Source organism: Macaca nemestrina, chromosome 4 (assembly GCF_043159975.1).
Source record: "Macaca nemestrina isolate mMacNem1 chromosome 4, mMacNem.hap1, whole genome shotgun sequence".
NCBI classification, from domain to species: domain Eukaryota; kingdom Metazoa; phylum Chordata; class Mammalia; order Primates; family Cercopithecidae; genus Macaca; species Macaca nemestrina.
In genome coordinates, this window is record NC_092128.1 from 54104293 (window position 1) to 54131198 (window position 26906).

The 26906-nt window shown below is 40.0% G+C and overlaps 1 protein-coding gene and 1 long non-coding RNA gene across 18 annotated transcripts in view; one reads left to right on the forward strand and one right to left on the reverse strand.

Annotated features, from left to right (window-relative positions):
• Window positions 1-26906, forward strand: part of LOC105475333 (SRSF protein kinase 2) — a 296256-nt gene that overhangs the window by 205705 nt on the left and 63645 nt on the right. The window lies entirely within an intron of this gene.
• Window positions 453-12999, reverse strand: LOC139362773 (uncharacterized). Its single transcript, XR_011622064.1, has 3 exons — window positions 12881-12999; window positions 10156-10335; window positions 453-580 (listed from the first exon to the last, which is right to left on the reverse strand). It is a non-coding gene; the product is annotated as an uncharacterized lncRNA (long non-coding RNA).

Below are 26906 nucleotides of genomic sequence, written 5' to 3' on the forward strand. Positions count from 1 at the left end.
TCTTTTGATGTTTCAGCTCTTCCTCTTGTTTTCATTGACTTCATTCCTGGAGAGTCTCTGCCCTCAGCTACTTCTCAAAATACAATTAAAAAAAAAATTCACCAACAAAAGACATCACATATATTTCTTTTTAAAAGTAAAATTTGCTCATCACAGGAAATGTAGACACTGGGTTTGGAGGGCAAAAGTCAGCTGTGATCCCACTACTCAGCAAGAGCTGCAGCAAGCTTTCATCGTTTATGATCAGCTAGATTACATCTTAACTTTTTACCTCATCTGTACAAGTTTCCCATATTTAAAATGTATGAACCCTCAGCTGTTTTAATAAAAGCATCCATATTTAAAGTTCTGATTTTGCAAAAGCATTGTTCATTGCTCTCGTGTACTTAGCTTGCCTTGGTATTCTCTCTGGAGTGGGACTCTTCATTTCCTCAGAGCTGTGTTCCTACCCGCGTAGATCTCCAAGAAGATTACGGCATTATGGACTGGTTCCTGAGCCTTGCTTCAAAACCTGGCTGTGTTGCTTTGTAGCTCCGTCTTCTTGGACAGATTCCTTTCTCTTTAGCCTTTGGTTTTTCATCTATGATATAATTATGTTAATGTTAATACCTAAGATTTTTATGAGGATTTAAATGAAATACATGAAGTTCATAACACGGTATCTGATACGAGGCTCTTAAGAAATATGAGTTTCACTCTTCTTCTGTCTGTTCTATTGTTCTTCTTTTGGTGTGTTCCCATCTGTACTTCATGCTATACCCATCAGTGCTGGCTGCCTTAGCTCCCTGACCATGTCTCATGTTGGGTGTGTTTCCTTAACCTCTGCAGAGAGAGCTGTCAGCACTGCCTATCTTTTTTACATATCACCTCTGTTCTGTTGTCTGGGCACAAGCTGTAGTAGCAGGCTGTGCAATTTATTCAGATTCTGCTTTCAAGCCCTGGGGATTATCAGGATCAGGGACAGGGTCAGCCTGTAAACAAACACTGTCAGGAGGCCTTGTGTAATACATGCTTGTTTCATGAGTTTTAGCAAAAAAACCTGTGTCACAGCCAAACCTCCTCTTGTGGGAAGATTTGTGTTTCATGTGGGGTTTTCAGAGGCAGTAGGGGGTGCCTGGTAAACATTCCTAGGCTGCACTGTAAACCCCTGAATTGGAATCCTTGGGAGTGGGACTTAGGACTCCAAATATTTAACAAATTCGCCAGGTGATTTTTTGCACATTGAACACTAAAGTCTGCTCCATTGTAAGGTCTGCATGTATCATTTTTCTAAAACTCCAAGGATAGAACCACATGAAGGCACCCTTCATAGTATACTTGCAATGTAAGTGGAATCATTGCTTTGAACTACCTTATGTTCTTTTTCCAGAACCCTTAGCATATACCTGCTACAAGGACGTACTAAATGGTGACTGTAGGAACATCGCCTTGCAATATCAGGCTGCCTGTACTCGCTGTCCTCAGACATGAGTTTTGTTGCTGTCTTAAATCATTCTTAGATAAGTTGGCACCTTTGTACAGTTTTCATCTCTTGGATTATTTCTGGAGACATCAATAGCTGTGGTCTGACTTGGTATGAAAACATGTTATTTCCTTAGAAATGCCTTTATTCAACCTCTAATCAGACCCTTTCCTTTATTACCCGCAGTATTGTCCTCCCCATTCCCAACTTATAGTGTGGACTTGTACATTTATTTCTGTGTTCATGTATCTCTTCCTCTCTAGTCTGAAAGGTTCCCTTTGGTCAAGGCCCTGTAGTTTGTTAACTCCACTGCATTTGAGCCATCCACAATGCGGTACGTATTGTTCGTTTATAAAGGCATTTTCTCTAGTGTTGGACAGCAGGTAAGGGATAGGCAGAGTGTTGATGTTCATATGGATCTGGGAAGGCATGTCAGCATGAGCAGGCTGGCATGGTGACTGGATAATCAGAATATAGGGCCTTTGTTTCTGCCTCACGTTTTCTTAAAATCATCCATAGTGCTCCAGAGTACTTATCTCTCACACCCATTTGAGTGGCATACATTTCATACCTGTAAAAACTTAGGGGCAATATTTTCTTCAAAATACAGCATAAAATATTATAATTATACACTCTAGAAACATGTCAGATGAGTTCCTTCCTATATACAAATTGCCTTTACCCAGGTGTGTCTATTTTCCATCTGTGAAAACTGTAGTCTGGTTGAATTTTAATAACTCACAAAATCTACTGTTGGTGGCTATTCGTTGGCGTTGGCATCCGTCCTCCCTTTCTCCTTCCCTCCCTGCCCCCCATCCTCCGAGTCTATGACTTTTTTTATTTTATTTTTTTTACAGCTCCCTTTTTTTTTTTTTTTTTGGAGACGTAGTTTCACTCTTGTCACCCAGGTTGGAGTGCAATGCTGCAATCTCTGCTCACTGCAACCTCTACCTCCTGGGTACATACAATTCTTCTGTCTCAGCCTCCTGAGTAGCTTGGATTACAGGCATGCACCACCATGCCCAGCTAATTTTTGTATTTTTAGTAGAGATGAGGTTTCACCATGTTGGCCATGCTGGTCTTGAACTCCTGTCCTCAAGTGATCTGCCTGCCTCAGCCTCCCAAAGTGCAGGGATAACAGGTGTGAGCTGCTGTGCCTAGCCTGTTTTGTTTTTTAAGGGAAAAAAGCAGAGAACCTTAAAGCTGTTTTAGAATTGATATTTGTACAGTAAAAAGAATAACAAAAGAAATATTTGTACAGCCAAGTAATGTTGGCTGTCTTACATCAGAGGTTCTTCACTGGATGCAGTTTGGACCCCTGGGAGTCCATTTTTGAATGTTTGGAGACATTTGGTTGCCGTAACTGAGGCTGCTACTGGCATCTATTGGGCAGAGTCAGGGATGTTGCTAAACATCCCAGAATGCACAGGACAGTTACCCATAACAAAAATTATTCAGCTCCTAAAGTCAGTAGTGCCCAGATGGAAGGAAAATCTCTGTCTTAGAAATGCCTGTTTTTCTCTATTAAAATGGTGTCATGTGACTTAAGTATTTTATATCTGTTCCTTTTGATATAAAGATGACCTTTCTTCATTCACAGTTCTTTCACTTAAAATCATTAATGCTGCACATATACTTAATTCATTATGCTTTTCATTTATTAGTTGGCTTACTTTGGCTTCCTTAAAAAGAAACCCTGTCTTATCTACAAGAGCAAAGCAATAGATGCTCTTGAACCTATTACATAAGGCCTCATTACATTTCTTTTATGGAGACCAAGGAGTTTCTGACTCCTGATCTGTTGGTGCTTTAAATTGACAAGGATATTTATGATATAAGCTTTAAATAGCATGACAGGTGAATTCATGGTTTATTCATTGAGGCTTGAAGATGTGCAAAACGTTGTACTTTACTACAGGGCACATAGAGGTAAATGAGAAACAGCCCTACTTTCTAGATTATGGCCTTGTAGACTTTGCCACTAGAATATCAGGTACTTAAGGGCAGAGCCTTGACCTGTCTAGCTTCCCTGTCTCCCCAATAGAACAATCTGTGGCCTGCTGAATACTGACTGAATGAATAGACTGCTCAGATAGCTTTTTTTCATCTTTCTAAGTGTGGTTCATTAATAATAAGTGAGAAAAGGGAAGATATGTGAGGACTTAAAAGGAAGAAGGTTATATTTGAATAGAGGAATCAGAAAAGATGTTATAAAAAACTGAAAGGGACTTTGTCAGTAAAGAATATTTGGATGATGTTGAAAGTATGAGGCACTTCTCAGACTAAATCCTGGAGGCAGAGCAAGGTGTGAGAAGCCCTAACTGCTTGTGTTTTCCTAACAAATGGGGAAACTAAAAATTGATGGTAGAAGATTAGGTTTAAAAGCAGTTTGGGAGCATCATGTAGAGGACAGAGATGAGCGTGAGAAATTTGTGGTGAAGTAACCTTAAAGCATTAGTTCAAAATATTACCAAAAATCCCCACAGAAAACCAAAAGAAAGCAGAGTAGAAACAGAATCCTGGTGTTATGATCTCTCCTCTTTTTAAGAAACATTTTTACCAGGCCAGGCACGGTGACTCAGCGCCTGTAATCCCAGCACTTTGGGAGGCGGAGGTGGGCGGATCATGAGGTCAGGAGATTGAGGCCATCCTGGCCAACATAGTGAAGCCCTGTCTCTACTAAAAATACAAAAAATTAGCCAGGCATGGTGGCACGCACCTGTAGTCCCAGCTACTCGGGAGGCTGAGGCAGGAGAATAACTTCATCCTGGGAGGGCGGAGGTTGCAGTGAGTTGAGATTGCACCACTGTTCTCCAGCCTGGGTGAAAGAGTGAGACTCCGTCTCAAAAAAATAAAAATAAAAACTAAAAACATGTTTAGCAAAAGAGAGTGCCAAAATGTCAGCAGTATAGGGTAAACCTGGGGTGGTTTTTTGAAATATACTTTTATCTAGCTGCTGCAGCACCGTTTATTTGGAAGACTTCTCCCCCGACCTATTGATTTACCTGCCTTTGTCCATCAGTAGACAGAATGTATGGGGGTTTGTTTGTGGACTTCACCTGCTCCATCCCTCTGTTGGTCAATGCTTGCTCTAAGGGTCTGGTTACTGTAGCTTTGTATAGCACGCCTTGAATGGGTAGTGTCAGTCCTCCGGCTTTGTGCTTCTCTTCCAGGATTGTTTTGACCTGTCTAGATCATTTGCATCTGTGTATAAATTCAGAGTCAGCTTATACATTATAAATTTTAGATATGCCTTAATAATATTGAATCTTCCAATCCATTAACATGGTATTGTGTCTATTTATTTAGGTCTTTATTGTTCTCAGAAATGTTTTGTAGTTTTTGGTGTGGAGGTCTTGCTCATATTTAATCTTTTTCTGACTTTTAAAAATGCTATAATAAATGATAATTGTGTTTTGATGAGTTATAGAAGTGTAACTGATTCTTATGCACCAACCACATGGACTGTAACTGCTTTTTGCTTATTTATTAGTGTTTGTGCATGTGTAAATTTCTCTGGGTTTTCTCTACACACAATCATTTCATCATTTCAGTGCAAATAGAGGGTTTTCTTCTTCCTTAGGATTCTTTATAAATTATTATTCTTTTTTGCCTCCTTCTTTTATGCATGAGGTTGAATAGAAGTGGTAAGAATAGACCCCCCTTGTCTTGTTTCTAATATTACAGTGAATGTGTAGTTTTTTTTAGATACCTTTATCAGGTTGAGATGGATCATATATTTAAATATAAAGTTAAAACTGTAAAGTTTCTAACAAAAAGTAAGAGAATATCTTCACAACCTTGGGGGTAGGGTAGGATTTATTAGCAAGCATATAAGAAATATTAACTATAAAATAAAAAATTAATTGAACTTAATCAAAATTAAAAACTTTTCCTCATTAAAAGACATTTTTAAAAATGAGAAGATCAGCTTCAGACTGGGAGAAGCTCTTTGCAATACATTTACCTGACAAAGAATGTGACTGGAAGGGAATTTCCAGAGTGAGGTTTTGGGAAAATGTTCTATATTGATTAGAGTATATATATTTGTCAAAAAACAGGGAATCATACACATAAAACCTTTGACTTTCATTGCATGTAAATATAATCTGAATTTTAAAAAACATTGGTAGTAGCTAGTTACATCTGGATTGTAGAGTTTTGGTTTTTGTCTTCTTTACCTCTTTGTCATGGTTTTGTTTTCTGCATTGAGCATATATTTCTTTGTAAATATAGAAGAATATGTGCTTTTACTGCTGAAAGAAATCATAGACGACACAAACAAATGGAAACACATCCCACGCTCATGGGAGGGTAGAATCAATATTGTAAAAATGACCATGCTGCCGAAAGCAGTCTACAAATTCAGTGCAATTGTCATCAAAATACTACCGTCATTCTTCGCAGAACTAGAAAAAACAGTCCTAAAATTCATGTGGAACCAAAAAAGAGTCTGCATAGTCAAAGCAAGACTAAGCAAAAAGAAAAAATCTGAAGGCATCACATTACCTGATTTCAAACTATACTGTAAGACCATAGTCACCAAAACAGCATGGTACTGGTATAAAAATAGGCACATAGACAACTGGAACAGAATAGAGAACCCAGAAATAAACCCAAATACTTACAGCCAAGTGATCTTTGACAAAGCAAACAAAAACATAAAGTGGGGAAAAGACACCCTGTTCAACAAATGATGCTGGGATAATTGGCTAGCCACATGTAGGAGAATGAAACTGGATCCTTGTTTCTCGCCTGAAACGAAAATCAACTCAGGATGGATCAAGGACTTAAATCTAAGACCTGAAACTAGAAACATTATAGAAGGTAACATCGGAAAAATCTAGACATTGGCTTAGGCAAGGATTTCATGATCAAGAACCTAAATGCAAATGTGATTAAAAACAAAGTTAAATACCTAGGACTTAATTAAACTAAAGAGCGTTTACACAGCAAAAGGAAGAGTCAGCAGAGTAAACAGACAACCGAAAGAGTAGAAGAAAGTCTTCACAGTCTGACAAAGGACTAATATCCAGAAACTACAATGAACTCAAATTAGCAAGGAAAAAAACAAAAACAAAAACAAAAAACAATCCCATGAAAAAGTGGGCTAAGGACATGAATAGACAGTTCTCCAAAGAAGATATACAAATGGCCAATAAACATATGAAAAAATACTCAACATCACTAATGATCAGGGAAATGCAAATCAAAACCACAATGCGATACCACCTTACTCGTGCAAGAATGGCCATAATCAAAAAATCAAAAAATAATAGAAGTTAGCATGGATGCAGTGAAAAGGGAACACTTCTACACTGCTGGTGGGAATGTACACTAGTACAGCCACTATGGAAACCAGTGTGGAGATTCTGTAAAAGTAGAACTACCATTTGATCCAGCAATCCCACTACTGAGTATCTACCTAGAGGAAAAGAAGTCGTTATACAAAAAAGATACTTGCTCACGCATGTTTATAGCAGTACAATTCACAGTTGCAAAAATGTGGAACCAACCCAAATGTCCATCAGTCAATGAGTGGATAAAGAAACTATGGTGTGTGTGGAATACTTCTCAGCCATAAAAATGAATGAATTTTGCAGCAACCTGGATAGGATTGGAGACTATTATTCTAATTGAAGTAACTCAGGAATGGAAAACCAAACATCCCATGTTCTCTCACTCATAAGTGGGAGCTAAGCTATGAGGATGCAAAGGCATAAGAACGACACTGTGGACTTCGGGGATTCAGGGGGAAAGGGTAGGAAAAGGATGAGGGACACAAGTACAAACTGGGTTCAGTGTATACTTTTTGGGTGATGGGTGCACCAGAATCTTGCAAATCACCACTAAAGAACTTACTCATGTAACCAAACACAGCCTGTTCCCCCCAAACTTATGGAAATTAAAAAAAAAAAAAAGAAGCAGAAGTAGTGCTTTTAAAAGGAATCAGTGGGCTAGGCATGGTGGCTCACACCTGTAATCCTAGCACTCTGGGAGGCCAAAGCAGAAGGATCACTAGATCTCAGGAGTTCGAGACAGCCTGGGCAACATAGTAAGACTTCATCTCTATTTTTTTTTTTAAGTGTTTTAACAAAAGGATAAAAGGAACCAGTGTAGGTTTTAAAGAGGGAAGTGCTATATTTAAGGAAGCTTAATTTGAAATCGTAGATGATTGACATTAAAGAGAGAGAAGATACAAGGAGCAGACAAAGGCAAACAGTGTCATGGAGGTACTGTCTTTATTATTCGATAGTCTGTTGAGTATGGAGGGCAGTAACCAAAAAACCCACACACTTCTAAGTCCTGGAATAAGAAGAAGAATAGTACCTTCTGGGCATCATTTATTTTAGTGTACTCTGAATTGTGAAACTGCTTTTCTTCCCCTTCCCCGCTGAGATAGAGTCTCACATTCTGTTGTCTAGGCTGCAGGGCTGTGGTGTGATCACGGCTCACTACTACTTCAACCTCCCAAGCTCAAGCTATCCTCCTGAGTAGCTGAGACTACAGGTCTGCATCACCATGCCTGGCTAATGTTTAAGTTTTCTTTTTATAGAGACAGGATCTAGTTATGTTGCCCACGCTGTTCTTGAACTTCTGAGCTCAAGAAATCCTCCCGTTTCTGCCTCCCAAAGTGCTAGGATTGTGGACATGAGTCAACACGCCTGGCACATTTTAAAAATGTTTGTAGGGATGAGGTCTCCCTATCTGTCCCAGGGTGGTTGTCATTTCTTTTTTGCATTCGATATTGTTTGGCTATGAAAAAGCTCTGAGCCAAATGTGCAGCCCACCTCTAACAAGTGAACAGTAATTTATAGCATGCATTCTGTATCCTAACTTCACTGTAGCATTATTCTGTTTTACTTTTTCTGGGCTATTTTTTCTGTGCCCCAATTTCTTTCTAATTTTGTATCTTATATTGTGGTTTTACAAGCTGCTTCAATTCCTTATAGAAAAAAATAATGTAACATATATTAAAACATCACATCATATCCCATGCATACAATTATGGCTTACTAATTAAAAATAACTTTTTAAACAAGGTGAAATAATGTTGGCATTATTAGTAGAAACAGTGAAGTCTCGGTTTGGGGAAAATGTTGATGAGTTTGACTATTGATGGAAATATCAAGAAGGTGGTTAGAAATATGAATTGGAGAATCAGAAGAATCAGCAAGCAGGTGGTTTAGTAAAGAGTTTAACCTTGCCTGAAGAGAGATCTGGCCTTTGTCCTTGGAGCCTTCCAAGGGCATAGAGATCTGGGTGCCTTGGGCCATACCTGATAGTCTAACAATGTGGCACATTGAACCTGAGGAAGGTCTTTGAGACCCCCAAACTCTGTGGTTCATGTCAGAAGGAAAGGCAGTTGGTGGACTGTTCCCAAACTTTACACAAATATTATAGATTTGCTAGGTAAAACAGATCATATAATGGTTCGTAAGTGGATTTAAAAAAAAAAAAAAAGATGCAGAGAGGCTGTTCAGTGACAAGCCTTTGAGAAATTTAATGGAATGCAAGAGGAAAAGGAACAAGTACAAGAAACAGACATAGCAGTCAGGGAGGTAGGAGAGCAACCAAGATGTGTGTTCATTTTGACCTGGAGTGGACCGAGATGGCAGCCGTGGTGTTATTCTGAAGGACACATTCCAGTACACATTCAGTTATGTAACCCAGAGTTTATACTTTTTGCATATAGATGGGCGGTCATACTTGCAGTCATTCCAAATGTCAGTGGCTCTTGTCCTCACTTGTCAGCCCCTGCATAATCTGCCCTTTTGGATCTGAAAGTCCCCAGAGGGGGCACAGGATCTGGACCGGAGTCCCCATGTATGATCTGTTGTGATCCTCCTTCCTGCTCCTGGCCTGCTGCTGCTGGTGCTGCCATTACCCACTAAGAGAATGCTGTGGCACTTGCCACAGGGCCGTCCCCACTGTACTCAGTGCCAGAGCACAGTTATGTGGCATGGGAGTAGTGAGAGACCAGTTCAGATGCCTGCAGCAGTCCCGGGCCATCACACCACAGTGTGCCCACCACCGCTATAGCTAGTGGCCTCACCCACTGGTCCCTGGAGTCCAGTTTAATTTTTAAAAATTTGTAAAAAGAGTTATAGAAGAACTTTTAGTCACAAAAAGACCAAAGCCCGTGCCATCATCACACTCCTCAGATTCTTCTTTGTTTTCTCTTTTCTTTTTGGAGACAGAGTCTGGCTCTGTCACCCAGTCACTGCAACCTCCACCTCCCAGGTTCAAGCAATTCTTGTGCCTCAGCCACCTGAGCATCTGGGATTATAGCATGCGCCAGCATACCCAGGTAATTTTTGTATTTTTGGTGGAGACCGTGCTTTACCATTTTGGCCAGGCTTGTCTAGAACTCCTAGCTTCAAGTGATCTGCCCACCTTAGCCTCCTAAAGTGCTGGGAATACAGGTGTGAGCCACTGCATCCAGCTGAGATTCTTTTTTCTTTGCTTACACTTTCTTCTCCTCAGCTGGAGCAGCTGCTCTGGACAGGGCAGGACCTCCTGTTGATGCAGCAGCAGCTGCTGGAGCACGTCCACCAACCCCTACATTACGGATGAGTCTCTCGATTATCAACATTGGCCAGGGCGTTTGCCAACAAACCAGGCCAAAAAGGTTCAACATTTACACCACCTGCTTTAATTAGGGCCTTGATCTTATCCTCTGTGACGGTCACCTCATTCATCGTGCAGAATCAGGGTAGAGTAGATGCAGGCGAACTCGGGGGCTGTGGTGGGGGCGAATGTGGGGCTGGTGCTGTTGGACGCAGTGCAAGTTGCTGGATGAAGTGAGGGCCTCTCCCCAGTGTGGCCGTAGCTTTCCGGGAAGGACTGAGCCCCTTGGCAGCAGCTGGAGTCTGGGTTTAGAAAATGTCGACAATTAATGTGGTGGCTTCTTTGCTCGTTCTCTGTCCCTTCCTCCCTCCACCCCCTTAGGCTCACTGTAGCATAAGGGTTTTTTCCTTTTATGCTCCCAGCTAAAAGCTGGAACACTCTTGCAAGTCATTTTGTTAGTTGGGGCTATCCACCAATTCTCTTTAAGGGCCCAGGCATGTTTGATTCTTAGTTGGGATCTAAGGTAGTATTCTAAAAACATTTACAAACAGAACCTGTTATGAGTAATATATTTTCTCTTTTATTTCCCATTTGGTGCTAATTTAAAAATGGACTGTATTCTTAGAGTTCTTTATTCAGATTTCACTCCTTAGCATGGAGTGCTTAGTTCTGGATTCAGTAGAATTGTTAAAATTTTTTCCTCTTTGTTTTGGATCCTGTTTTAACCTGGAATTGAAAAGAGTGAAATGAAGTAACGAAGTTCCAGATTTTGTTGGGGATTTTTTGTCTGGTTTATGTTGACTAGGAAGCAGTAATTGAAAACAGGCTATTTTTTCCCTCATACATTTTTAAAAATTGAGATATAATTTGCAAACATAACATTCTCTACTTTAAAGGGTACAATTGTGTGGTTTTCAGTATATTCACATAATTTTGCAATTCACCATTTTAAAATTCCAGAACATTTTCATCGTCATTCTCCAAAAGAAATGACTGTCCATTAACAGTCAATCCCTATTCTCCTTACCCCCCACAACCCTTAGCAATCACTAAGTTACTTTTTGTCTCTATTCTGGACATTTCATATAAACAAATACAATATGTCACTTTTTGTGTTTGGTTTCTTTTACTTATAATGTTTTCAAGATTCGTTCTTGTTATACCATATATTCGTTCATTCATTTCATGATTAATAATATTTCATTTTCTGGATGTATCACAGCAGTTCATATACATTTGGGTTGTTTTCACTTTTGGCTATTGTGAATATGCTGCTGTAAACATTTGTATATGAGGTAAAGTGGACATTTGTTTTCATTTCTTTGGTATGTATCTAGGAGTGGGAGTGCTGGGTCATATGGTAACTCCATGTTTAACCACTTGAGGAACTGTCAGATTATTTCACCATATGGCTATGTCACTGTATATTCCCACCAGCAATCATATCTTGGTTATAATTTACTCACCTTTGTCCCTTTTATGTTTACTTTTTCTTGTGACTTATTTGCTTCTGTAATTCTATTATACTGAAAGAGTTTTACCTATGTTTTTAAACCTTTGACTGATCCTGTCAATGGCCTCTTCAGCTCTGCTTACTACACCATGCATTTTCACCATGAGCCTTTAAACCTGAGTGTCTCGTCAGACAACCCACACCAAAATCCTTCCCTTGGACAGTAGTAATTTTGACCGTGCTGGTAACACAGTGAGATGGTGGTGGTCTTTCCAAGACTATATGGTCTGAGGTATAAAAAAAGAGTTTTCGACTGGGCGCGGTGGCTTACACCTGTAATCCCAGCACTTTGGGAGGCTGAGGCGGGCAGATCACGAGGTGAGGAGATCGAGACCATCCTGGCTAACACAGTGAAACCCCGTCTCTACTAAAAATACAAAAAATTAGCCGGGCGTTGTGGTGGGTGCCTGTAGTCCCAGCTACTCCGGAGGCTGAGGCAGGAGAATGGCGTGAACCCGGGAGGCAGAGTTTGCAGTGAGTGGAGATTGCGCCACTGCACTCCAGCCTGGGCGACAGAGTGAGACTCCGTCTCCAAAAAAAAAAAAAAAAGAGTTTTCAAGACGGAAGGATTTAATAATAGCATTTAGTTTAATCTAAATTTCAGTTTCAGGAAGATAAAAGCTGACAGGAACAGTGAACTACCTGTGGGGAATTCTCTAGAGGCCCATGTGTGGGGCCAGTGATGAGTCAGGCAGATGTTGAGGTGAGGATATATTAGCAAAGCATAGCAGATTATTCAGTGAAATTTAGCAATGAAATGATTGTAGTTTCTAGGGAGTGGGGTCCCATTTGTGCAAGAAAAAGCATTTATTTCTTTATCTGAGCATATTTCTAGGCATAAGAGATAAGGTTTGAGTAGAGTTGAAAGGCCAGCAAAAAAGGAATTAAATGAGTGATTTTTGGAGCTAATTGATCAGTCTTTTAAAGACTGAAGGCACAGCTTACCTGCAGAACTGAGGAGGAGGTTCTGCATAGCTGTTGTGGTGAGCAGAATAAAGACCGTTGTGATTATTGTTGTGTAATAAATTATCCCCAAACTTAGCCTTAAACGACTTTTTAATTTTGTTCATGATTTTATGTATCAAGAATTTAGAAAAGATAAAGCTGGGATGGCTTGCCCACTGCCTCGTGGTATCTGGGGCCTCAACTGAGACATCTCCAGGGCTTGAGGTGGCTTCATGTCTGGGGACTAGAATTAACTGAAACCTCACATCTGGCCCCTGGGCTAGAAAGATAAACAACTAGGACAGCCTTATGGAGTGCCTATCCATGCCCTTTGCATATGACTTGACTTTCTTACAGCGTGGCGGCCTCGGAGCAGTCATACTTCCTACCTGGCAACTTAGAGTTCCCAAAGGTAATGTATACCTTCCAGAGTGGAATCAGTGTTCCTTTTATGACCTAGCCTCTGAAGTCACACAGTCTCATCCACTACATTCTTTTTGGTTAGAAGCACATCAGACACTCATTCAGATCCATTATTTAGAGTCCATTTCTTGATAGTAGAACATCAGAGTAGAAGGCATAGTAGAAGAGCAGGTAGTTGGGGAGATACTGTTTCAGCCTTTGTTGAAGAACACAGTCCGTCAGAATACAGCAACAAGAAATCAATAAAGCAGCCATAAAGAATGAAATGATTTCCTCTGCAGCAACAAGGATGAAGCTGGAGGCCATTATTTTAAGTGAAAAAACTTAGAAACTGAAAATTAGCTACTGCATGTTCTTTCTTATAAATGGGAACTAAACAGTGGGTACACATGGACTTAAAGATGGAAACAGTAGACGCTGAGGACTCCAAAAGGGGCGAAGTTGGGAGGGTGGTGTGGCCTGATAAAGTACCTATTGGGTACAATGGTCACTGTTTGGTTGATGGGTGTACTGGAAGCCCAAACCCCACCATTATGTAATGTATACAAATAACAAACCTGCACATGTACTCCCTGAATCTGAAATAAAATTAAAAAAGAAAAAAGAACTCTATAAGCAAGGGTACTCTTCCTACTGTCAAATGATACAATATTCATAGAAACAGAGATTTGTGTAGTTTGAAAATACCTTATATAAATCAAGACGAAACCTTTATTTTGCAGACATTAAACCTAAAGTTGACTGATAAAGACATATTCGTCCCAGAGCCCGGGAACATTCTAGGGAAATAAAATCAATAAAAAGATGCAGACTTCCGCCGGGCGCGGTGGCTCAAGCCTGTAATCCCAGCACTTTGGGAGGCCGAGACGGGCGGATCACGAGGTCGGGAGATCGAGACCATCCTGGCTAACATGGTGAAACCCCGTCTCTACTAAAAAATACAAAAAACTAGCCGGGCGAGGTGGCGGGCGCCTGTAGTCCCAGCTACATGGGAGGCTGAGGCAGGAGAATGGAGTAAACCCGGGAGGCGGGGCTTGCAGTGAGCTGAGATCCGGCCACGGCACTCCAGCCTGGGCGGCAGAGCGAGACTCCGTCTCAAAAAAAAAAAAAAAAAAAAAGATGCAGACTTCCAAATATATGTAGTTATAGTTATATAGGTGTAGTAAACCCCTTTTTCTAGGACATGTATTTATCTAATTCTCTTTTCATCTGGTATGAATTATAAGCCTTCTAAGCCTAGAGTCTACTAAGTATGTCTAAATTGCTATGTTGGGTGCCTAACAAAGGAGTATGTACAAGTTGGTGCATGAGTTAGACTTTCTGATGGTGATTAAACTGGAAAGCATGAATTATTCTTGGATTATAAAACTAGGTGGGGCTTTCGAATGAGGCTCAAAAATCAGTTTTGTTTTCCACATAGAGACCTTTTACTTACTCTTTTTGTAGTCAGTTTGTCTCTAAGACCTTTTTTCTCTTTCTCATTTTTTAGAATAATTAAGAATGTCATTAGAGTAGTTTAGAATTTAGATTATTTACAGTTTATTATGTTTTATTATTTTTTCTTACAGGAGAACGTAACATAATGCCTGGGAACATGTCTTCAGTTATATGAGTCAGGCATGGATATGTGCTATAATATACCCTTGCACTCTGTGAACAGCAGAAGCCTGAAAATAACAATAGGTCCTAACCTTTGGAAGAAACTTAATTTTAGTTATATTTTGAGGTTGGAATGTGGATAATTAGGGCTTTTAGTTTTAAACAGCCAGAGAGCTGTTTTCTGAGTTATTTTAATGGTCAAATTTTTTTAGTTACTAAGAATTTTTTCTTTTAGTTATAAAATAAATCTTATTTCTTTTTCTTTTTTTTTTTTTTTGTTTTGTTTTTTTTGAGACGGAGTCTCGCTCTGTCCCCCAGGCTGGAGTGCAGTGGCCGGATCTCAGCTCACTGCAAGCTCCACCTCCTGGGTTCACGCCATTCTCCTGCCTCAGCCTCCCGAGTAGCTGGGACTACAGGCGCCCGCCACCGCTCCCGGCTAATTTTTGTATTTTTTTAGTAGAGACGGGGTTTCACGTGTTAGCCAGGATGGTCTCGATCTCCTGACCTCGTGATCCACCCACCTCGGCCTCCCGAGTGCTGGGATTACAGGCTTGAGCCACCGCGCCCGGCCTCTTTTTCTATTTTTTTTTTTAAAATAAATCTCGTGTTTTAAGTGGATTCTGATTTCTGAATTCTACTTTGACTCAGTTAAGATTTTCTCATTCTAAGATAAGTTAATGTTTCTTCAGTTCATAACTCAATATATTATACGTTTATTTTTCCAAAACATAATTAAGTACCCAGAAATGAGCCCAAAGTTTTTGAGTAGATACAAACAACATCCAAGTTCATGTACTAAACCTCGTGTTCTTTGTTCTGGAGAAAAGCCCTTTTAATGATCTCATATAACGTCTACTCCTCCTTTGCCCACGAGACAAGGAGAAGGTTAAGAACAAGAAAGAATTAGAAATAATATATAAAAACTATCATAAAGTCCCAATACACGTTGCAGCCTACAGAAAGTGGTAAAATTCTTAGGCAGAAAGACCACATGACTTATTTTGCAGCAAACTGTTAGGCCAGAAGACACTAGAGAAGTACATTTAACATACTCAAGGAAAGAAAATGTGAGTCAAGTATTTTACATCCAGCCAAACTGACCTTCATTTATACACATCTCCTACAAACTGTTATATACATTTAAGCACTGAGGGAATATCATTCTTTTGAACACTGAAGGGAACTTCCAAGAAAAGAAAAGAAAAAAAAAAGCTTCTAGCGACCCAAATCAAGGAAGAGACCTGTATAGACATACAGACTGCTTTCATAAAAATACGAAGTATACTTGAAAAATCAAACCTGTAGCATTCCTCTGGAACACTTAGCTTACAGAATACTAGTAAGCGTCTTAACTAGACAGTTAAATGGACTTAAAAGATCGTGTATTTGGTTTTCATAGAAATTTAAGGGTAAATTTTATAACAACATATGTTTTGAAGCAATGGTTTGGATTCTTCTGTCAAGATATCCTAAAGAGATAAATAGCTGTGTCTGGCATTATGTATGTAAGAAATAAAGGGAAAATGTTAGTAATAGACCAGGTGTGGTAGCTCACTCCTATAATCCCAGCACTTTGGGAGGCTGAGGGGGGCAGATGATTTGAGGTCAGGAATTCGAGACCACCCTAACCGACATGGTAAAACCCCGTCTCTACTAAAAATACAAAAAAATAAAGATTAGGTGGGCCTAGTGGCAGGAGAATTGCTTGAACTTGGGAAGCGGAGGTTGCAGTGAGCCTGGATTGTGCCACTACACTACAGCCTGCATGACAGAGACTCCATATCCAAAAAAAAAAAAAAAAAAGTTGGTAATAGTGTACGTTAACTCTTTTTAGTTAGGGAGTCCGAGATTTACAGGGTATCAGTATACTTAAAATACATTCAGTGAAGTTGAACACTTAGTTGTATTTATATATATGAGACAAAAAAGCTTGTTACCCAAATTACAGAGTCAAGTAAATCTCTAGACATAGCCTCTTAAAAACAGCCATGCAGGGCACAGTGGCTCACACCTGTAACCCTAGCAATTTGGGAGGCCAAGGTGGGCATATCACCTGAGGTTGGGAGTTCGAGACCAGCCTGACCAACATGGAGAAACCCCGCCTCTATTAAACATGCAAAATTGGCCGGGCGTGATGGCGCATGCCTGTAATCCCAGCTACTCGGGAGGCTGAGGCAGGAGAATGGCTTGAACCTGGGAGGTGGAAGTTGCAGTGAGCTGGGATCATGCCGCTGCACTCCAGCCTGGGCAACAGAGTGAGACTCCGTCTCAAAAAAACAAAAAGAAACAAATGAAAACATACCCACTAGCCATTTATGATCTGATGTTAAACCATTGTGCAATTGTAGGATTCCTGCTGATCCCCAAGTGCATTTAAAATTGTGTTCTAAAGTACTCTTGGTGTTGAGACGTGGTTCTGGAGTGTTCTAGACTCTAGAATGTAGATTAGGATTTTAGTTAGTGTCTTGTACAGTAATGTCTTTCATTTGCGTTGTGGACTCTTATTCTTGAGGGTCTTTTCTGAAAAATCAGTATCAGTATATTGAAGAAAATTTTTCATGCAGCTACAAACTTATAGCACTAAAATGACAAAAAAAGATTACTCATCATAAAAACAGGAGATCCTTATTTGTATTTATATAATTTTCTTTGTCTAGAATTTGATTCCAGCTTTGTAAATGTATGGAGCTGTTAGTGAACTTTAACTTCTTAAATGTTTATGTATCCCATGATAGCTTGGCTCAGGATCTTATAAATATTATCACAGCTCAGTCTTTATTACTAGTTTGCCTTGAGTACTACACATTTTAATTTTATTTTGTAATAGAAACATGATTTTTTTCCCTATACAATTCTCTTTGCAGTGTTTTATATGATACTACTTGGGATACATTTAGATTATTAGTGTACTTTCCCTCCTGCTGGTCATAAGAGATAAGGGGAAATCTTGTAGTATACACTTTGTTAATTTTTTCCTTACAAGTAACAAAGTCAAAACTTGCCAGGCCTAGTGGCTCACGCCTGTAATCCCAGCACTTTGGGAGGCCAAGGCAGGTAGATTGCTTGAGGCTAGGAGTTTCAGACCAGCCTGGCCAACATGGCCAAACCCCATCTCTACTTAATAAATAAATAAATAAATAAATAACACAAAAATTAGCCGGGCATGTTGGTGCATGTCTGTAATTCCAGCTACTTGGGAGGCTGAGACAGGAGAATTACTTGAACCCAGGAGGTGGAGGTTGCAGTGAACTGAGATTGTGCCGCTGCACTCCAGCCTGGGCAGTAGGACAAGACTCCATCTCAAAAAAATAAAAAAATTAAAAAAAAGGGAAAAAACAAAGTCAAAAGTTTTGCACAAATCTCAAGGCTCTTCAAAGTCTGATTCAATGTACCATTCTTGTTTTCTTTCTTAGCCTCAGACATAGTTATTTATTTCACCTTAAACTGCTGTGGTTGTCCTTGTGGTATCCTTTTTTACGTTAGGGCTTTCCTCTTTTTTGCTATTAGAGTGTACAGTCGAATTTTTTTTTTTTTTTTTGAGACAGAGTCTTGCACTTGTTGCCCAGGCTGGAGTGCAGTGGTGTGATCTCCGCTCACTGCAGCCTCCACCTCCTGGGTTCAAGCGATTCTCCTGCTTCAGCCTCCTGAGTAGCTGGGATTACAGGTACCTGCCACCATGCTTGGCTAATTTTTTTGTGTTTGTAGTAGAGATGGGGTTTCATCATGCTGGCCAGGCTGGTCTTGAACTCCTGACGTCAAGTGATCCACCCGCCTTGGCCGTTGAAAGTGCTGGGATTACAGGCAGGAGCCCCCAAGCCTGGCCATCTCAGTTGAATTTTAGCCTACATTTGGTGTTTGTGTGTGTGTGTGTGTGTTTTTAACTTTTATCTTAGGTTCAGGGGCACATGTATGTGCATGTTTGTTATGTAGGTAAACTGTGTGTCACGGGGATTTGGTGTATAGATCATTTCATCACCCAGGTAATAAGCATAGTGCCCTATAGATGTTTTTTTAATTCTCTCTGTTCTTCCACTCTCCATCCTCAAGTATGCCCCAGTGTCTGTTGTTCCCCTCTTTGTGTCCCTGTGTTCTCATTGTTTACTTCCCACGTATACATGAGAACATGAGGTATTTGGTTTCTGCTCCTGTGTTAGTTTGCCAAGGGTAATGAATGGCCTCCAGCTCCATCCATGTTCCTGCAGTGGACATGATGTCGTTCTTTTTTTATAGCTACATAGTATTCCATGGTGTATGTGTACCACGGTTTCTTTATCCAGTCTACTGTTGATGGGCATTGCTTCCATGCCTTTGTCATTGGGAATAGTGTTGCAGTGAACATACACGTGCGTGCGTGCGTCTTTACAGTAGAATAATTTATATTCCTTTGGGTGTATACACAGTAAGGAATTGCTGGGTCGAATGGTAACTCTGTTTAAAGTTCCTTGAGGCATTGCCACACTGATTTCCACAATGGCTGAACTAATTTATACTCCCACCTGCAGAATATAAGCATTACCTTTTCTCTACAACTTTGACAACATCTGTTAATTTTGTGACTTTTTAATAGCCATTCTGACTGGTGTGAGATGATGTTTCTTTGTGGTTTCGATTTGCATTTGTCTAATGATTAGAGATGTCAAGCAGGTTTTTATATGCTTGTTGGCCGCATGTATGTCTTCTTTTGAAAAAAATGTCTATTCATGTCCTTTGCACACTCTTTAATGGGGTTGTTTTTTGCTTGTATATATGTTTAAGTTCTGTATAGATTCTGGGTATTATACTTTTGTCAGATGTTTTGTTTGCAAATATTTCTGCCATCGTTTAGGTTGTTTACTCTGTTGATAGTTTATTTTGCTGTTCAGGAAGTTCTTAGGTTCCCTTTGTCAGTTTTTGGTTTTGTTGCAATTGCTTTTGACATTTTTGTCATGAAATCTTTGCCAGGTCCTATGTCCAGAATGGTATTTCCTAGGTTATTTTCCAGGCTTTTTTTTTTTGGGGGGGGGAGACAAAGTCTTGCTCTGTCACCAAGGCTGGAGTGCAGTGGCACGATCTTGGCTCACTGCAACCTTCATCTCCCAGGTTCAAGTGATTCTCCTGCCTCAGCCTCCCCAGTATCTGTAAAGGCATGTGCCACCACACCCAGCAAATTATTTTATTTTTTTTAGTAGAGACAGGGTTTCACCATGTTGGCCAGACTGGTCTGGAATTCCCAGCCTCAAGTGATCTGCCTGCCTCGCCACCCCCCAACGTGTTAGGATTACAGGCGTGAACCACTGCACCTGGCCTTTCCAGGGTTTTTATAGTTTTAGGTTGTACATTTAACTCTTAATCCATCTTGGTTTTTGTATATGGTGTAAGGAAGTGATCCGGTTTCAGTCTTCTGCATATGGCTAGCAAGTAATTCCGGCACCACTTACGGAATAGGATGTGCTTTCCCCATTGCTTGTTTCTGTCAGCTTTGTCAAAGATCAGATGGTTGTAGGTGTGTGGCATTGTTTTTAGGCTCTCTACTCTGTTCCATTGGTCTTTGTGTTTGTTTTTGCATCAGTACCATGCTGTTTTGGTTACTGTCACCTTTTAGTATACTTGGATGTCAGGTAAGGTGATTCTTCCTGCTTTGTTCTTTTTGCTTAGGATTGCCCTTGGCTATTCGGGCTTTTTTGGTTCCTTATGGATTTTAAGATAGTTCTTTCTAATTCTGTGAAGAATGCCATTTATAGTTTGATAGGAATAGCATTGAATCTATAAATTGTTTCAGGCAGTATAGCTGTTTTAACAATATTGATTTTTCCTGTCCATGAGCATGGACTGTTTTTCCGTTTGTATCATCTCTGATTTCTTTGAGATGTTTTGTAATTCTTATTGTAGAGATCTTTCACTTCCCTGGTTAGCTGTACTCCAAGATATTTTATTCTTTTTTTTTTTTTTGAGAGATGGGATCTTACTCTGTCGCCCAGGCTGGAGTGCAGTGGTGCAATCACGGCTCACTGCAACCTCTGCCTCCTGGGTTCAAGTGATTCTCTTGCCTTAGCCTCACCAGTAGCTGGGATTACAGGTGTGCGCCACCACACCCAGCTAATTTTTTGTATTTTTAGTAGAGGCGGGGTTTCACCATGTTGACCAGGATGGTCTGTATCTCCTGATCTCGTGATCTGCTTGCTTTGGCCTCCCAAAGTGCTGGGGTTACAGGTATGAGCCACTGTGCCCAGCCTCAATTTTGTCATTTCTTAGTTGTGTTTATTTAGATTTTCTCTCTTTCTTTTTTGTTTTTCATTTGTCTAGCCAGCTGTCTTGTCTATCTTATTTTTTTCAAAGAACCATTCCTCGGATTTGCTGATCTTTTGTATGGTTTTTCACATCTCAGTTTCCTTCAGTTTGGCTCTGATTTTGGTTATTTCTTGTCTTCTAGCTTTAGTGTTCGTTTGCTCTTATTTGTCAAGTTTCTCTAGTTGTGAAGTTAGGTTGTTAATATGAGATCTAACTTTTTGATGTGAGCCTGTAGTACTGTAAACTTCCCTCTTAACACTGCCTTAACTGTGTCCTAGAGGTTGTTATGTTGTATCTTTGTTCTCATTAGTTTCAAATAATTTCTTGATTTCTGCCTTAATTTTATTATTTACCTAAATGTCATTCAGAAGTGGGTTAATTTTCATGTAATTTTATGGTTTTGAGTGATTTTCTTTTTTGTTCGAGATGGAGTCTCACTCTGTCGCCTAGGCTGGAGTGCAGCGGCGTGATCTTGGCTCACTGCAACCTCTGCCTCCTGCGTTCAAGCAATTCTCCTGCTTCAGCCTCCCATGTAGCTGGGTTTACAGGCACACACCATCACGCCTGGCTAATTTTTGTATTTTTAGGCGAGATGGGGTTTCATCATGTTGGTCAGAGTGGTCTCGAGCTGCTGACCTTGGGATCTGCCTGCCTCAGCCTCCCGAAGTGCTGGGATTATAGGAGTGAGCCACCGTGCCTGGCCTTTGAGTGATTTTCTTAGTAATGATTTTTGGTTTTCTTGTGCAGTGATCTGAGAGTATTGTTAGTAAAATACAGTTGAATTTGCTGAGGATTGTGTGGTCAGTTTTAAAGCATGTGCCATGTGACGATGAGAATAATAATATAATCAGCATTCTTAGAGAATTTCCAACGAAGAATTTTATATTCAGTTTACAAAAATCAGCCGGGCATGATGGTGCACGCCTGTAATCCCAGCTACTGGGGAGACCGAGGCATGAGAAACACTTGAACGTTGGAAGTGGAGGTTACAGAGAGCCGAGATCACACCATTGCCTCCAACCAGGGTAACACGGAGGCAGGTCCAGCTGGATGCTATGCACACAGGGGATTTGAGTAAGGAATTCCTTGCTTAGGAAACCCCAAATTTTTATAGGGGTCTATAACCAAACCTGGTTAACCTTTGCTACTGGAGGAGATAGTTATTATCCTAGAGAGCAAACCATCCTGTCCTCTTCTCTAGAGGAATATAGTAGTTCTATTTTCTAAGGTTATTCACTATAGAAACCTTTGAAAGATAATCCTGGAACAAAGGGCATCAGTCAATGCCTCTGTCCAGAAAATAGGCAGAAATATGAGAGACCCACAGAGCATTGTCCTCCAACAAAATTTCTTTCATGAGTCTCTGTAGAAGGATAATGAAGTAGTCAGTGTCTTTAACTTTACTATAGTAAGTGCAGAATTATCTCACATAACATTTTGGTGCTGTTTGCATGTCAGCTGTATTATCTACTGCTGTGTAAGAAATTACCCCAAATGGCCAGGTGTGGTGGCTCACGCCTGTAATGCCAGCACTTTGAGAGGCCAAGGCAGGTGTATCATGAGGTCAGGAAATCGAGACCATCCTGGCTAACACGGTGAAACCCCGTCTCTACCAAAAATACAAAAAAATTAGCTGGGTGTGGTGGCATGTGTCTGTAATCCCAGCTACTTGGGAGGCTGGGTCAGGAGAATGGCGTGAACCCGGGAGGCGGAGCTTGCAGTGAGCCGAGATCGCACCACTGCACTCAGCCTGGGTGGCAGAGCAAGACTCCGTCTCAAAGAAAAAAGAAATTGCCCCAAACCTTAACAATTTAAAAAACAAATATTTTTTATTTTAAAAGTTTCTGAAGGTCAGGAACTGGAGAGTGAATTGTCTGATTGGTTCTGGAACAGGGGCTCTTATGGAAGTTGCAGTCAAGCTGTCAGCTAGGGCTGCAGCCATCTGAAGGTTTGATAGCCTGCAAGATCTGCTTCCTTGCTCTGTCAGGTGGCAGTCAGCAGTCCTCAGTTCCTCACTGCTGTTTGCCAGACGCCTCAGTTCTTGCCCTGTGGATGTTTCAGGGCTGCCCATCACATGGTGGCTACTTTACCAGAGAGAGACTTCTGCCTCACCCCCTGAGAGTTTGGGTAGTTAACCAAATGGACCTAATGGACATTACAGACCTCTCCTTTCAAAAACAGTAGCCTAGATTTTGAACTGGTAAAAAGCATGCCCTGCTTCTTTATGTTGTGCCAGGGAACAGAAGAACAAACCTCCCTCAACATATTTTATATATTACATACATACAAATACACAACATAATGTATTTTAGTGATTCATCTTCTCATTTGTCTTCCCCATAAGATTATAAACTCTGTGAAGACACAGACAAGGATTCTTTGGAAGTAGTATCCTTAACACCTAGCAAGTCTTTAATATGTAATCTTGGAAAAGTAACATCAGACTTGAATGTTGAAAGTCTTGATTCTCTTATAATAATATTTTAAGTTTGAATAAGTCATTAATAAAAAGGTGAGTTAACCTTTTATTTTGTTTATTTTATTTGAGACAGAGTCTTGCTCTGTTGCCCAGGCTGGAGTGCAGTGGTGCTAATCTCAGCTCACTTCAACCTCCGCCTCCTGAATTCAAGTGATTCGCCTGCCTCAGCCTCCTGAGTAGCTGGGACTACAGGCGCACATCACCACGCTTGGCTAACCTTTGTATTTTTAGTGGAGATGGGATTTCACCATGATGGCCAGGCTGGTCTCGAACTCCTGACCTCAAGGGATTCGCATGCCTTGGCCTCCCAAAGTGCTCGGATTACAGGCATTAGCCACCATGCCCGGCCTTTTAATTTTTTAATTGACATTTACCATCTGTAAATTATCATACCTGGATTGCTATTTGGGGTACTGTAATGAATTGGATTATGCTTTGGGCCAGTTAGTTTTACAGTTTTAAATAGCCATAGATAATACTCTTAACTGTGACCTGCTCATTTGTTAATCTGTCATTAGTCACAGTGGGTTGGATTACTGGCAGGATAACAGTAAACACTAACGTGCCACGTAATATGTACCCAGGTACAGTTTTGAGTGAGGTAGCCGGGGCAAGTGCCGACACAGGTTAAGTAACTGGCTTAATGTTATAGTAGTAAATGCCAATGCCGATATTCAAATCGACATCCCCAAATTCAAACATAAATCTCTGTTAAGTAATTGGTAGTAGGCAAGGGTTTAGAATTATGTGTTGGCCTTGACATGAAAATTTTAGGTATTCAGGGTTGCTCAATCCATGAACTCACCTTTAATCTGTGTAGTCTCACTGCAAAAATGGTTTCTGAATCCATTTATATTTTTGTATTTTATAAAAAGAAAACACTATTTTCCTTATTAGTAATTTAAAGCACAATTTACATTCACCATAGAATAGTTTTTGATAGTATTATTATTATTATTATTATTAGTGTTCTGTGGTGAATGTAAATTGTGGTTTAAATTACTAATGAGGAAAATAGTGTTTCCATTTATATTTGTCTTACGCTTAAGTAATTTTTGTCATTACTTGGTTTTTTTGTTTTGTTTTGTTTTGAGACGGGCCTTTGTCTCCCAGGTTGGAGTGCAGTGGCGTGATCACTACTCATTGCAGCTTCAACCTCCTGGACCCAAGTGATCCTTCTGAGTAGCTGGGATCATATGCATGCCCCACCATGCCCAGCAAAATGTTTTAAATTTTGGAATGATGGGGGTACCTCGTTCTTTTGCCCAGGCTACTCCTGAACTCCTGACTTCAAGTGATCCGCTTGCCTCAGGTGTGATTATCAGCGTCTTGAGCCACCATGCCCAGCCTATTGTTACTTTTTTAGGTTGTAGATAAATAGGAATCCTCCTGTGTCTTTTGGAATATTAGCCTTTGCTCTGGTTTTTCCTCTAGAGCAGTCTCCCATTCATTACTGTTACAGGAAATATTTGACTGTAATAACAGAGATTGACTTGTATTCAAGAGTTCTTAAATAACAATAGCTTCTCTCATTGACTGCTTTTGAATTTCTCCCAGTTTTAAGGGAGTTTAATGGTTGTGCCAGAGGCTTCATTATTGTTTATATTTTTGGTTGCTACTAAGTGCTTTTAAAAATGTCCTTAGTCCTGATGCTTTTTTTATATTTAGTATTATTATTATTAGTGTTTCTGCTGTAGTGAATGTAATTTAAATTGTGCTTTAAATTACTAATGAGGAAAGTAGTGTTTTCTTAGATTGAAGCATTTGTATTGATACCACCTGCAGGCATTTTCTTCACGGCTCAGGGATGTGACTGTCAAATCTTAGGAAGAATGTGTTGTGAAATTTTACAGCAATAATTTATTTTCTTATTTCTTTTATAACCTAAATTAGCTAAAGAAGGATTGTAAAATTTTATTGATGAAGGCCAATTACAAGAGATTGTTACTAATCATTGACAGACAATCCATTTCCAACTTGGGCAATATTTTTCCTATCTTATACTGAGAAGATACTTGTTATCTGAAATAGTAGTTTTAATTTTATTCCAGAATTATGCTTCGTTTGTTCACAACATCATGCACTTAATTCATATTAGAACCCTAGTTAGTTGTCTCTTTAGACTTTCACCTTTTGAATTTGTCTGATGGATTCTTCATGTTGTCACCACCTTCTGTACTTTCGTGTGTCCCCATGCAATAGGTAGTCTCGTCTTTACAGAAACATTCTTTCTAGGCACTTTTAACCTGACCGCAGACAAATCTTTTTTTAAAGACTACTTTTTTTTTTTTTTTTTTTTTTTTGAGACGGAGTCTTGCTCTGTAGCCCAGGCTAGAGTATGCAGTGGCGTGATCTCGGCTCACTGCAAGCTCTGCCTCCCAGGTTCAAGCGATTCTCCTGCCTCAGCTTCCCGAGTAGCTGGACTACAGGTGTGTGCCACCAGGCCTGGCTAATTTTTTTTATTTTTAGTAGAGACGGGGTTTCACCGTGTTAGCCAGGATGGCCTTGATCTCCTGACCTTGTGATCTGCCCACCTCGGCCTCCCAAAGTGCTGGGATTATAGGCATGAACAACCGCTGCCAGCCGGTTTTTTTTTTTTTTTTTTTTAATAGCAGTTTTAGATTCACTGCAAAATTGAAAGCACAGTGATAACCTATGAACTTCCCGCCACGATGCATGCATAGCCACCCCCAGGATCAGCATCCTCCTCCAGAGTAGTACATTTGTTAGAAATGATGAACCTCCATTGACACATCATTTGTACAGTTTTTAAAAACTTTTACATTTTAACTCTTTTATATTGAAAATCTTGGTTTTTTAAATGACATTTACCTATTATCTTGTAATGTAGATGAGATATTTCAAATATACTAAGGTTTTAAGATTTTCTTGCAGTCCTTTGTGTCCTTACATTGTGTCACACATCTTAATAATCTAAAGATATCCTTTTGTTGAAGTAAAAAGATAGGTTGCGTATGTTCTAAATAATTTTTTTTAAGTGAAGAAAAGTGGTGGTTAGTATATACATAATAGCAAGTCATGCTGTCTATTCTCAGTGCTTTTAAAAAAAGCAAGTCATCAAAAGGTTTCGTTGATATCTCTGCATATCATGTTTTTATTTTCACTTTACCAGCTCTTTTGTGTGTGTGTGTATGTGTGTGTTTCCTGGTTTAATCACTTTTCTGACAATTACCAGGTACATTTTGGAAGTGGTTATTATTAGCGGAATTGCAGGATGTATAACCAAGAAGGTATTAACATGTATAAGGAATATCTGCAGTGATAAGAAAATGACAGTCCATTAGAAAAGTGATCAAAATCATTGAAGAGATTCTTACTTCACTCAAGAAAATACATGACTAGGCCAGGCGTGATGGCTTGTGCCTGTAATCCCAGCACTTTGGGAGGCCAGGGCAGGTGGATTACCTGAGGTCAAGAGTTAGAGAATAGCCTGGCCAACATGGTGAAACCCTGTCTCTACTAAAAATACAGAAAGTAGCCAAATGTGGTGTGTATACACACACACACGTACATATATGTATGTATGTAAAACCATAGGCCACTGTGCATATATATATATGCACGCGCACACACACACACACATATATATATGCAAAACCACATATATCTCTGTGGCTTGTCTGTGA